Source organism: Phoenix dactylifera, unplaced genomic scaffold (genome assembly GCF_009389715.1).
Source record: "Phoenix dactylifera cultivar Barhee BC4 unplaced genomic scaffold, palm_55x_up_171113_PBpolish2nd_filt_p 000734F, whole genome shotgun sequence".
NCBI lineage: Eukaryota > Viridiplantae > Streptophyta > Magnoliopsida > Arecales > Arecaceae > Phoenix > Phoenix dactylifera.
Genome location: NW_024068110.1, coordinates 151,828 through 164,872, shown reverse-complemented (window position 1 = coordinate 164,872; position 13,045 = coordinate 151,828).

Genomic DNA, 13,045 nt, shown 5'->3' with positions numbered 1-13,045 from the left:
GGCGCGAGCGACCCTTCGGCGGCCAGGCGTCCTCTGGCGTCATCGAGGCATCACCCGCCTTTCCGCCTATTTAACCGGGGGCCCTCCCCCGTCCGTCTTCCTCTTTACAGACATTTTCGAGTTTCCCCTTTGCGCTGCCGTTGTTGCCGTCGGACTGTTCGCTTGCTTCTCCTTTGACGCTCTCGGAGCCGTTCTTCCTTCTCTTCCGGTGAGTTACCCCATTCTTCTACTTAGGGCTCTTCGTACTTTCTCCTTTTGTACTAGTGTACCCCAGTCGTTCCGGTCTTTCCCCCCTTCTTGTCCCCGTCCTGACCGTAGGTTTATTGGCCATTAGGAATGGGCGAAGTGAGAGCAGACCGCATTAAGTCGGAGCTGGTCGCCGAGGACTTAGACAAACTCGTGGCTCGGTACCACCTTCCCGAGGCCTGCAACGTTACGCTCCCGGGGCCTGAGGAGAGGATGTCCCATCCTCCTCCAGGGAAGATCGCCATCAATGAGGGCATTCTCCAGGCCGGGTTCCGCTTTCCCCCTTCGGACTTAGTCGTGCAGGTACTCCGGGGTTTAAGAGTTGCGCCGACGCAACTGGTGCCGAACTCGTGGCGTGCCCTGACGGTCTTCCAGGTTCTCTGCCGCATGCACGAGATTCCCGCCACTCTGAATGTTTTTTGGGAGTTCTACAGCCTGAGTGGCCACCCCCAGGACAAAGGGTGGTGGTGCTTTGCGGCGCGGCGAGGGTGCGGCCTCGTTAAAGAGGCTCCTTCCTCCATTCACGGCTGGAAGGAGCGTTTCTTCTTCATCGATGTAGATCCCTCTTGGGAAATCAGGGCGACCTGGGAGACGCCGATGAAGTCCCCGATCGGCCTATCGAGACTGTCGAGGGAGGAATCCGATGGCTTGGCTGCCTTGAAGGGGTTGGTTGCCGAGGGCCAGCTCCCCCCGGTGGCCCGCCTTATTTCCGAGGATACCTTGGTGAATGTCGGTCTGAGCTCGGTCCCCACCGACCGTGAGCCCGCCACCATTTCTTTTTTGACTCTTTTCTCCTCTTTCGTCTCGTTCTTTCCTTCGGTTTCTCAGCCCTCGACCATCTCGTTCTTGTTGCAGAGATTGACGACGTCATGCGGTCGGACAAGGGACCGGCTGTTGGTAGGTCGTCCCTACTGGAAGCGGTCCGGAGGAGGAAACGAGCTCCTCCGAGCGGGGCCCCGCCGGCGAAGAAGTCCCGCAAGGAGGTGCCTCCGACGCCGACCGACGAGTCCGGGCCCACCGATCAGGGAGACGCCGTGGGCACGGACCGGCAGCTGACGCTGTATCAGCCCTCCGGTGGTGAGACTGCCGCTATTCTGGAGGTATCATCCGAGCCCGCTCGAGACGGACGGGTCGGGCGTGATCGGTCCCCGGTCCGGCCTTCGACTCAGCCGGCTCCTGATGATCCGAGGAGGGACGCGCCGAGGCCCCGGCCGAGCGGGGCCCTATCAATTCCTGGAGTGACCCCCGCCCCGAGCACAATCAGCAGGACTCTTTCCCAGGCGATGGATAAGGGTAAGGCTGCAGAACCACCATCCGGCTCCGGGGAGAAATCGGGGTCGGCCTTCACTACCGATGGCGCCCGAAACCTCATCGAAACAGTGCTGCTGGAGAAGGACCGTCGGCGGGTCCGGGAGTTGGGGGTCTCTGACGTCGGGGCTGCCAGCTGTGTCTGTCTCATGTCGGTGAGTGTTCTTCTGGCCGCTTTTCACCATTTATTAGCTCTGTTGTTCTCCGCCTGACGCCTTCACTTTTCCTATCTCTTAGCTCGCCCAGTACATGATCCGTCTAGAGGAGTGCTACAAGGAACAGGCGGGGCTTCTGGCGAAGGCCGAGGACCGACTGAAAGCAGTGGAAGAGGGAGGCCAGGCCGTGGCGGGCAGGACGACCGGGGACCTCGAGGCGAGGCTCCGGGAGGCCGAAGAGCGGGCACTCGGCTTCGCCGCCCTCGAGAAGCAACTGTTGGAAGCTCGGGAGCAACTCAAAGTCGCCTCGGGCCTCGAAAGCAGGGTTAAGAAGGCGGAGGAACGAGCTGAAAAGCAGTCCCGGAAGGTCGCGGACTATCGAGAGAGGTGGGAGAAGGCTCAGCGGTCTGCCGACAGCGCCCGCAACCGAACCCGGTCTCTTGAAGCCAAACTGGGCGAATTGGAGTCAGCCTTGGAGAGGTCCCGCGCGAACGACCAAGAGCTCCGTTCGCGCCTGGAGGAAGCTGAGGCCGCTCGCACTGCTGCCGAGGCGGAGCGTAAGGAGGCTCAGGCTAATCTGCTGAGGGTCTCCTCCGAGGCTGAAGACCGGATTGTGGCGAAGGTCTTGGAGGCTAAGGCTCAGATTACGGAGCGAGCAGAGGCGGCGCTGGCCGAGAAGAGTGCGGAGATCGGGCGCCAGGCGGTACAGGCTTATCGTCAGTCCGCCGAGTTCACCCGTGATATGTCGGAGGCGGTACGGGCCTATCGTCAGTCTGACGAGTTCGTCCGTGACGCGTCGGACGCGGGGTCCGAATCCTTCATCTTAGGCTTCGAGGAGGGCCTGGCAAGGGTGTCGGCTAAGTACCCCGAAGTTGACCTGAGTGGGATTTCCCTTCTCGACTCCTCTCCGGCGCCATCGCCTGCTGATTCTCCTACCGCCTCCCTACCCCCTGCGGACGAGCCCGACGCTCCCGACCCGGGGGTTTCTCCAAGCTGACCTCTTGTACCTTTCGTTGTCCTCTTTTTTTGTATGTCGGCATTTTGCCAAATTGTATGGGCCTTGGCCCTGAAACAATGAAAATTAATACAAGTCGAATGTTTCTTCATCTCGCTTTCGTCCTCCTCTTTTTTTCTTTTTAACTCTTGGCGGCGTCTTGCCGACTCCTGACTCTCGAAGTTCTTCCGGCCCTAAGCCAGGCATCCGAGGGTTAGGCCTCAGGAAATTCTTCCGGCGCTAGGCCAGGCATCCGAGGGTTAGGCCTCAGGAAATTCTTCCGGCACTAAGCCAGGCATCCGAGGGTTAGGCCTCAGAAAATTCTTCCGGCGCTAAGCCAGGCACCCGAGGGTTAGGCCTCAGGAAATTCTTCCAGCACTAAGCCAGGCATCCGAGGGTTAGGCCTCAGGAAATTCTTCCGGCACTAAGTTGGCATCCGAGGGTTAGGCCTCAGAAAATTCTTCCGGCACTAAGCCAGGCATCCGAGGGTTAGGCCTCAGGAAATTCTTCCGGCGCTAAGCCAGGCATCCGAGGGTTAGGCCTCAGGAAATTCTTCCGGCACTAAGCCAGGCATCCGAGGGTTAGGCCTCAGGAAATTCTTCCGGTACTAAGCCAGGCATCCGAGGGTTAGGCCTCAGGAAATTCTTCCGGCGCTAAGCCAGGCATCCGAGGGTTAGGCCTCAGGAAATTCTTCCGGTGCTAAGCCAGGCATCCGAGGGTTAGGCCTCAGGAAATTCTTCCGGCACTAAGCCAGGCATCCGAGGGTTAGGCCTCAGGAAATTCTTCCGGCACTAAGCCAGGCATCCGAGGGTTAGGCCTCAGGAAATTCCGCTCGTTGGTCGGCCAAGGCTGGCGCAAGCTGAGGCGACCGGTCGGGGCTTCAGGCTAGTCTGGTCCCGGGATGGTCATCGGGTTAGCCTGGCATCCGAGGGCCGAGCCTCGGGAGATTCCGCTCGTTGGTCGGCCAAGGCTGGCGCAAGCCAAGGCGACCGGTCGGGGCTTCAGGCTAGTCTGCTCCCGGGATGATCATCGGGTTAGCCTGGCATCCGAGGGCCGAGCCTCGGGAGATTCCGCTCGTTGGTCGGCCAAGGCTGGCGCAAGCCAAGGCGACCGGTCGGGGCTTCAGGCTAGTCTGCTCCCGGGATGATCATCGGGTTAGCCTGGCATCCGAGGGCCGAGCCTCGGGAGATTCTGCTCGTTGGTCGGCCAAGGCTGGCGCAAGCCAAGGCGACCGGTCGGGGCTTCAGGCTAGTCTGCTCCCGGGATGATCATCGGGTTAGCCTGGCATCCGAGGGCCGTGCCTCGGGAAATTCCGCTCGTTGGTCGGCCAAGGCTGGCGCAAGCCAAGGCGACCGGTCGGGGCTTCAGGCTAGTCTGCTCCCGGGATGATCATCGGGTTAGCCTGGCATCCGAGGGCCGAGCCTCGGGAGATTCCGCTCGTTGGTCGGCCAAGGCTGGCGCAAGCCAAGGCGACCGGTCGGGGCTTCAGGCTAGTCTGCTCCCGGGATGATCATCGGGTTAGCCTGGCATCCGGGGGCCGAGCCTCGGGAGATTCCGCTCGTTGGTCGGCCAAGGCTGGCGCAAGCCAAGGCGACCGGTCGGGGCTTCAGGCTAGTCTGCTCCCGGGATGATCATCGGGTTAGCCTGGCATCCGAGGGCCGTGCCTCGGAAAATTCCGCTCGTTGGCCATGCGCCTGTCGCTTGCAGCCCGACGGGGTTTCTCCGTGGCCAGCTGCGATCGTGTTTCTCCTCTTCTCCAAGCGTTGCCTGGGGAACACCAGAAGGGCATTAAACGCTAATTGATGCGTTACCTGGGAAATCGGATCGCCAGTTGCTGCTTGCGAGGAGTGTCAGTTAAGCGGCCGCGATGCGCGCGTTCTTCGAGGCGGATGCGGCCTGGGCGCGGGCGGAGATACGTGGACCTAGGGGTACAGGGCACCCGGAGTGTCCTGCACAAAAAATGCGATTAAGGAGAATGACGCTTAGGAAATCGCGGGAAGATACGCCTTGAGAGCCGGATCGGCTCCGGATTCAATGCGCCCGCATTTATTGGAGCCACCCGTATCGGAACGACCGGGGGGCCGCAGTTTGGCTATAAATATAGGTGCAGGTGCGATGGAGCCTGCCAAGCCGGAGCTGTTCAAGTTGCCATGGATCGTGGACCTTCTCTCTGGCGCATGGCTGAGAGACTCCTGCCGAAGGAACGGGAGGCGCGCCCCTCGCGACTTCAACCAACTAGCCGTTTCATCTGGGATCAGCAAGGAGGGTCTCCCCGGCGGAACTCCGCTCTAGGCGTTTCATCCGGGATCACATCTCCCCTCCTTGAAGTTCAGCCTCCCGATTGAGCTCTGCACCAGACGCCTGATCCGGGACCGCGCCTCCATATGCTCTTCCCCCTCGTATTCCTTCTCTCCCCTAACACTGGGGAGGACCGGAATATCCCTTGGAGGTGGCGTTCCTCTGGAGGCAGCGGGAGCTTCGTCGGCGGCGGCTCCTCATCCTCTTCGTGGGGCGTGGATGGCGCCTCCGGTTGGAGGCAGTGTGGACTTCTCCTTCGTCCACTTCTTCTTCATCCGCGCCGGCTCTTCGTCTCTTTCGTGAGACGCCGATGGCGCCTCCGGTTGGAAGCACCCACTTCCGACGGGATTGCAACCGCTTCAGATGGAGGTTTCGGGATCCCAGATCTTCAGCTCCTCGGAGTCTCCACCTCTTCTTTACTTTCTTTACACCCTAATTCCCCCCTGGGAATTCCTTGTAATCACACGAGCACGCCGTTGTAACCAGAAATTATTGAAATGCAAAGCGTTATACATTTTTGAACTGTCTTTCTGGCATCGTCGTTCTACTGGTAATACATCCGCAGGTTAGCGGAATTCCAGCTCCTTAGAATTTCTCGACCATCTAGGGCCTCCAGCTGGTAGGAGCCAGGTCGGTTTACCCAGCGAACCTTATATGGGCCTTCCCAATTTGGCGCTAGCTTCCCACCTTCCGCAGGTCGAGATGCTTTAGCTCGCCTTAGCACCAGATCTCCGATTCTGAAAAGCTTCGGTCGGACCTTGGAGTTGTAATATCGGGCCACCCTCCGCTGATACATCGCCATCCGAACCTGCGCCATTTCCCTCGCTTCTTCCAAGAGATCCAGGTTCCCTCGGAGTTGTTCCGAATTGGCCTCGGGTCGGTGCGCGGCCACCCGAGGTGAGGGGAGTCCGAGCTCCACGGGGACAACGGCTTCCGTGCCATAGGTTAGGCTGAAAGGCGTCTCCCCGGTAGGGGTCCGATGCGTGGTCCGATACGCCCAAAGGACATTCTCGAGTTCTTCGACCCAAGCTTGCCCCGTCCGACCGATTCGCGCTTTGATTCCTTGGAGGATTGTCCGATTTGTGACCTCGGCCTCGCCGTTGGTTTGGGGATGCGACACAGATGTGAACCGATGCTCGATCCCGAACTCCTCGCAGAAGTCACGGAAATGCTTGTTGTCGAACTGTCGCCCATTATCCGAGATGAGGACCCGAGGTACCCCAAATCGGACAATGATGTTCTTCTTCACGAACTTCCGGACTTGCACCTCCGTGATAGTGGCCAGCGGCTCTGCCTCCACCCACTTGGTGAAGTAGTCGATTGCAACAATCAAAAATTTCCGCTGAGCTGAAGCGACGGGGAATGGTCCGAGGATATCCTTTCCCCACTGGGCGAAGGGCCAGGGTGCAGTGATTGGTGCCAAGGGGACAGAAGGGACTCTCTGGACGTTGGCGTGGCGCTGGCAGGCGTCACATTTCCGCACATGATCCTTTGAGTCCTCCAACAAGGTAGGCCAATAATAGCCTTGCCTCATGATCTTATGCGCCAAGGACCTAGCCCCCAGGTGCGATCCGCAGATGCCTTCGTGGACTTCGCTGAGGGCGTAGGCCGCTTCCGAGGGGCGGAGGCACCTTAAGAGGGGGGCGGTGAACGAGGTCCGATACAGCCTCCCTTCATAGAGTACGTAGTGGGCGGACTTCATGACGAGTCGCCGAGCTTGATCTTCGTCCTCTGGGAGGATTCCTTCGGCGAGGTAGGCGACGAGCGGGTCCATCCAAGATGGCTCCGGATCAATCGCCATCACCGCTCCGGCCTCGCCGATGCTCGGGGCATCCAGGGTCTCCAGGTAGATCGCCCTCGACAAGTTGTGCGCATCTGCGCCCACCAAGCGGGACAGCCTGTCGGCCCTGGCATTTTCGCTTCTTGGGACCTGCTGAATGTCAACACTGCCGAGGTCGGGAATGAGTGCTTGCACCTTCCAGACATAGCTCTGCATGGTCGGGCTCCGAGCCTCGAACTCCCCTCGGACCTGCCCGACCACCAGCTGGGAGTCGGTGAAGACCTTCAAACGCCGGATGCCGAGCTCCTTGGTGAGTTTGAGTCCTGTGACTAGGGCCTCGTATTCCGCCTCGTTGTTGGTCACTGGAAATCCGAACCTCAAGGCATACTCGGCTATCACTCCATCGGGACTGGTAAGGACCAGCCCGGCCCCTCCACCTTCGGGGTTCGACGACCCATCAATGTGAAGCGTCCAGATTGGGAGGTCGAGGCTGGGTGTTTCCGGCGGCCTAGGTTCCGCCTCCTGCACAGTGCACTCAGCGAGGAAGTCCGCGAGCACCTGGGCCTTGATGGCGGGTCGGGGCTGGTAGCGGATGTCGAACTCACCAAGTTCTACTGCCCACTTCACCAGCCGTCCCGCATTCTCAGGATTGCTGAGGATCTGCCGCAGTGGTTGATCGGTCAAGAGGGTGACAGGATGAGCCTGGAAATAGGGGCGAAGCCTCCTGGCCGCAGTGAGCAGCGCGAAGGCGATCTTTTCCGCCTTCGCATACCGCGTCTCGGCATCCCGTAGGACCCGGCTGATGTAGTACACAGGCTTCTGGAGCTTTGCCTCTTTCCGCACCAGTACTGCGCTGACTGCGGTTGGGGAGACCGCCAGATAGAGGTAGAGCATCTCCCCCTCTTGCGGCTTGGACAGCAGGGGAGGAGATGCCAAGTACTCCTTGAGTTGGTCGAATGCCACTTGACATTCGGCCGTCCAAAGGAAGTCTTTCGGACGCTTCAACACCTTGAAGAACGGTTGGCAGCGTTCGGCCGATTTTGCCACAAATCGTCCGAGCGCGGCGACCCTTCCAGCGAGCTCCTGAACCTCCTTCACTTTGGTCGGAGGGGACATATCTTGGATGGCCTTGATTTTGTCCGGGTTGGCCTCGATCCCCCGCTGGTTGACAATGAAACCGAGGAACCTCCCGGCCGAAGCACCAAAGGCGCACTTTGCTGGGTTCAGCTTCACGCGAAACTTCCGCAAGGTGGCGAAAGTCTCCTCCAGATCCGCAATGTGCTGGTCTGCATGGCGACTCTTCACCAGCATATCGTCCACGTACACCTCCATGTTCCGGCCAATCTGCTCCTTGAAGATTTTATTGACGAGGCGCTGGTAAGTGGCGCCAGCATTCTTCAGACCAAAGGGCATTACCTTGTAACAGTACAGCCCCCGGTCTGTTATAAAGGCAGTTTTCTCCTCGTCCTGTGGAGCCATCATTATTTGGTTGTAGCCGGAGAAGGCGTCCATGAAAGACAGCAGCTGATAGCCAGAAGTCGCGTCGACCAGTTGGTCTATCCGTGGAAGCGGAAAGCTATCCTTGGGGCACGCCTTGTTCAGGTCGGTGTAGTCGACGCACATCCTCCACTTCCCGCTCGCCTTCCGGACAAGTACGACGTTTGCCAGCCACTCGGGGTAGCTCACCTCCCTTATGAAGCCTGCATCCAAGAGTTTGTCTACCTCCTGGTCGACCACCCGGATCCGATCCGGGGCACAGTGTCTCTTCTTCTGCTTTACTGGTCGGTGGGTCGGGTCGACGTTGAGGGCGTGAGAAATGACCTCCGGGTCGATCCCGGGTACATCGGCCGCCGACCAGGCAAATACATCAGCATTGGCTCGGAGGAATTCCACTAACCTGAGCCGAGCTTCCGAGTCGAGGTTGGCACCGACCCGGACCGTACGGTCCGGGCGACCCTCCTCAAGGGGAACTTCGATCACACCCTCGGCCGGCTCCCCGTGCCGCAAAGCCACCTCGTCTCTGGCGTCAAGGGACTCGACGCTTAGGGCCTCCACGGGCTTCTTCCCTTTGAGAGTTGCTAGGAAACATTGCCGTGCGGTCGGTTGGTCACCTCGGACCTCTCCAATCCCGGCCGCTGTGGGGAACCGCATTAGCAAATGGTATGTAGAGACTACCGCGCGAAGGGCGTTCAGTCCGGGTCGTCCGAGGATAGCGTTGTAGGCCGAGGGAACACGGACGACCAAGAACCCGAGCCGCACCGTGGCTTCTGCGGGTGCAACGCCCGCAGTCACAGGCAGCTCAACGACACCTTCGACCGAGATAGCGTCTCCAGTGAATCCTATGAGGGGGGTGGATGTTTTGTGCAACACTTGTCGGGACAAGCTCATCTTTTGGAAGGCCTCGTAAAACAAAATATCAGCTGAGCTTCCACTATCCACAAGAACACGCCTTACATCATAGTTCGCCATAGTGAGGGAGATCACCATGGCATCATCATGGGGGGTCTGAACCCCCTTTACATCCTCATCACAAAAAGTGATTACATTTCCGACCCGCTGCCTCTTCGCGACGGCCACCCCTGATGCTTCCACCGAGCCCCCTGCGTTCCTCACAGGCCGAGAGCAGCCCCCAGTGATGGTGTGGATCACGCCCGCGACGGGTCGATTCTGCTTCCGAGGCTCCTGAGGGGCCGGGTCGGCCGGGCGCGGGTCCGCGGGGGGACGTCGGTCGTTTACATATCGACCGAGACGCCCTCGGCGGATGAGAGACTCGATCTCGTCCCGAAGCTGGAAGCAGTCTTCGGTGTCGTGGCCGTGGTCTCGGTGGTACTCACAGTACGCTCGAGAGGGCCTCCTCCCAGGGATTTTCTTCATCTGCCTCGGGACCGGGAGGTTCTCCCGCCCCTTGACCTCCATAAGGATCTGGGCCCGGGGGGCCAGGAGTGGGGTGTACCGGTTGAAGCGTCGGTGCGGAGAACGAGGGCGTGGGGCGCCGTGGTTCCTCGCCGGTGACGGGCTTCTGCGCCGATGTTGAGGCGTCGGGCTCCTCCTCTGGGGTGCCTCTTTTCGCCTTTTCTTCCCGAGCTTTAGAGGGGCCTCGGCGGCCTCCTTGTTCCGGTGGGCGGCTGCCTCCTCGGCGTCTGCATACTGGTTCGCCCGAGACAACAGCTCCGGAAAGCTCCACGGCAGGCGTTTGTCCAGGGAGAAGGTGAGTCTGCCCTTCCGGAAGCCACGCTTCAGGGCTGAGAGAGCCACCTCCTGGCTCAGGTTCCGGACCTCCAATGTAGCCTTGTTGAAGCGGGTAAGGTAATCCCGCAGGCTTTCTCCCTCGTTTTGCCGGACATCAAAGAGGGAGTCGGAAACCAATCGCCGCCGGCTACTGACGGCGAAATGGCTGATGAAGAGGCGAGTGAACTGGTCAAAGGACTGGATAGAGTCAGCCTCCAGGCCGGCGAACCACGCCCTGGCTGGGCCACGGAGGGTCGCCGGGAAGGCCTTGCAGAGGAGGGGATCTGATGCTCCATGGAGGAGCATAAGAGTCCTGAAACTCTCCACGTGATCCCGCGGGTCCGCCGCCCCGTCATAGGGCTCGATCGCCGGCATTTTGAATCCCAGCGGATTTGGGGTCCGCAGGATCCTCGAGGCAAGCGCCGGTTGGGAGGAGATCTCCAAGTCGGCGAAGAGATCTTTGGAGTGGCCCTTCAGGACCTGGAGTTGTCTGTGGAGATCGTCCACCCGCCGGTCCAAGGAGCGCGACCGGTGGGTGGGAGACAAGGAGCGGCGCGAGGGGGACCGACTGGAGTGCGGGCCCGTCGAGGACTGGGGGGTCGGAGAACGCGCCCGGGTCCGCCTCTCGTACCCCGCGCAGCTTCGATGAGAAGGTCCTGGCAGAATGGACCGTGCTCGAGAACCTTCCTCGCGCCGGCGCTCCTCCCCATGGGAGAGGAAGGAGCGCGGGTTGAGGAAGACAGGTGAGCGCTCGGGGGGCAGCGGCTCCTGGGCCCGCTGTGGCGCTCGAGACATCACACCCTGCAGGTTCTGCACTACCTCCGCGAGGGTGCGAACCTGCTGGGCTAACTGGTCGAACTGAGCGGCTTCGACCATCTGAATGGGGGATGGAATGGTGGAGTGTTGCTGAGAATGTGTTGGAGACGCAGCGGCCTCCCGGCCGGAGGCGCGAGAGGCCCCGCGACCGGAGGCATTGGAAGCTCCACGACCACCTCGCCGTGCCATTACGATCGCTCTGAGATCAGGCCCTCCTTCTAGCGCCAACTGTTGCTGGTGGTCCAAACCGAGAACGATTGACACAGCGGTGTGAACGGGGTTCCGTCTGAGTTGTCTTGGTTGGTGTTGGTTACGCTCCACCTTCCACCGGAAAACCTGCGAGCAAGCCTCGCACCACCACTGGGGTAGTGGGGGCCCTCCGACGATCAAGTCAGAGGAGATTGGAGGAGAAGGAGAGATAATAATCGCAAGCAAGAGAGTGCTCTGGAAGATATTGCTTACCCCCCCTTCTCCCCCCAGCGGCATATATACCTGGCTGGGGGGTCTCTGAGGGGGGTTTGTCATCGTGGGCGCGGCGGAGTGGCCACTGACATGGCCGTTACAGGGCGTCGTGGAGCAGCGCTGGGTACGGCCATGACAGGGCGTAGTGGAGTTCCGCTTTGTACGGCTGATACAGGAGATCGTGGAACAGCATCGGATACAGCCGTTGCAGGGAGTAGTGGAGCAGGAGGCCTCGGCGTGCCTCTGGGAAGCAGCCTGTTGTTATCAAGAGATCTCCGACTCGGGGTCGGAGTGCTGGATCAGGGGGGCAGCCGACCCGGGGTCGGGCTGCGGTGCTGAGGATATCCGACTTGGGGTCGGATTGCTAGATTAAGGGGCAGTCGACTCGGGGTCGGGCCGCGAAGCCGAAGATGTCCGACTCGGGGCCGGACTGCTGGATCAAAGGGCAGCCGACTCGAGGTCGGGCTGTGGAGCCGAAGATGTCCCGACTCGGGGTCGGATTGCTGGATCGAAGGGCAGCCGACTCGAGGTCGGGCTGTGGAGCCGAAGATGTCCGACTCGGGGTCGGATTGCTGGATCAAAGGACAGCCGTAGTCTTCATGGGCGCGCGTGCCGGTCACGTGGAGCATGGCGGCTTAGTTCCCCCGTAACATGTTTGTTTTTTAAAATAGCAGAAAATGGTAAATTTTGATGTTATATACTTTTATGTACTTTTTAATTGTTTACTTTCTGATGTCTTGGTTTGAAACAATGAAAAACAATAAATATATGAAATACCCTATATTTACATGACTTTCACAATTATTTTATCTATGAGGAGGAATTGACTCGATTGGAGGTAGTGAGAAGGATGACTACAACACCATAAAGAAGAAGTTTACTGCAATAATTTTCAGAACATATTTTTATGTATTCTGAGGTGAACTCATAATTTTTTTTCTTCGGTGGCTTATTTGCATTCGAAGTTTATTGTTTTATGACATGAGATAATTTTTGACTTCTTGAGGAGCCCTTTTATGTTTAATAACTAGTTTAATCAAGTGTCATGACATACTAATAGCTAGATATGCTTATATGTTGCACTTGTTGTTTCCACATAAGGTTTTTATCTGGGAAAAAGTTAGGAAAATTAATGCTTTTTAAATTCAGTAGTTAGTAATTATTATTCATATTTCCTACTATATCTTTTTTTTTTGGGCCATGTATTATTACAGAACTTTATGTTGTTAACATGAGCTGATGATTGGAGATAAACAATTTGAAACATCCAGTGTTGCAGAAACATTAAGTTTGTCGCAGCTATTTTGTTTTATACTGTGATCGTACTAGTTGGTACCATGACTGCATTTATTATTACTTTGAGACTGAATAACTTTTTTTACTGAATAGTGAAATTATATTTATTGTAGGATTGCAAGTTGTGCTTTTTTTCCCTGAATGGTTTACTTCATGGTGACTTGGTTCATGCTCGACAGAATTTTAAAAAGCAATTCATTTGATGCATTTTGAAGAAGTAATTCTCATATTTAGTTAATCTTGTGGAATTATGCCTGACTTAAAATATGTTATTAAAATGCATTTTCAGAAATTTAGAGCCTCCATTAATTCAAATTTCTTAAAAAAAATGTGTATATGATACAGTGTATACATATAAATATATATACATACTTACATTGTTCATACTTCTTCTGTTGCATTTTACTTAATTTTGTTTATCTTTTTTTTAAAAAACTGCAGTTCAATCGGTATTCTAATAGA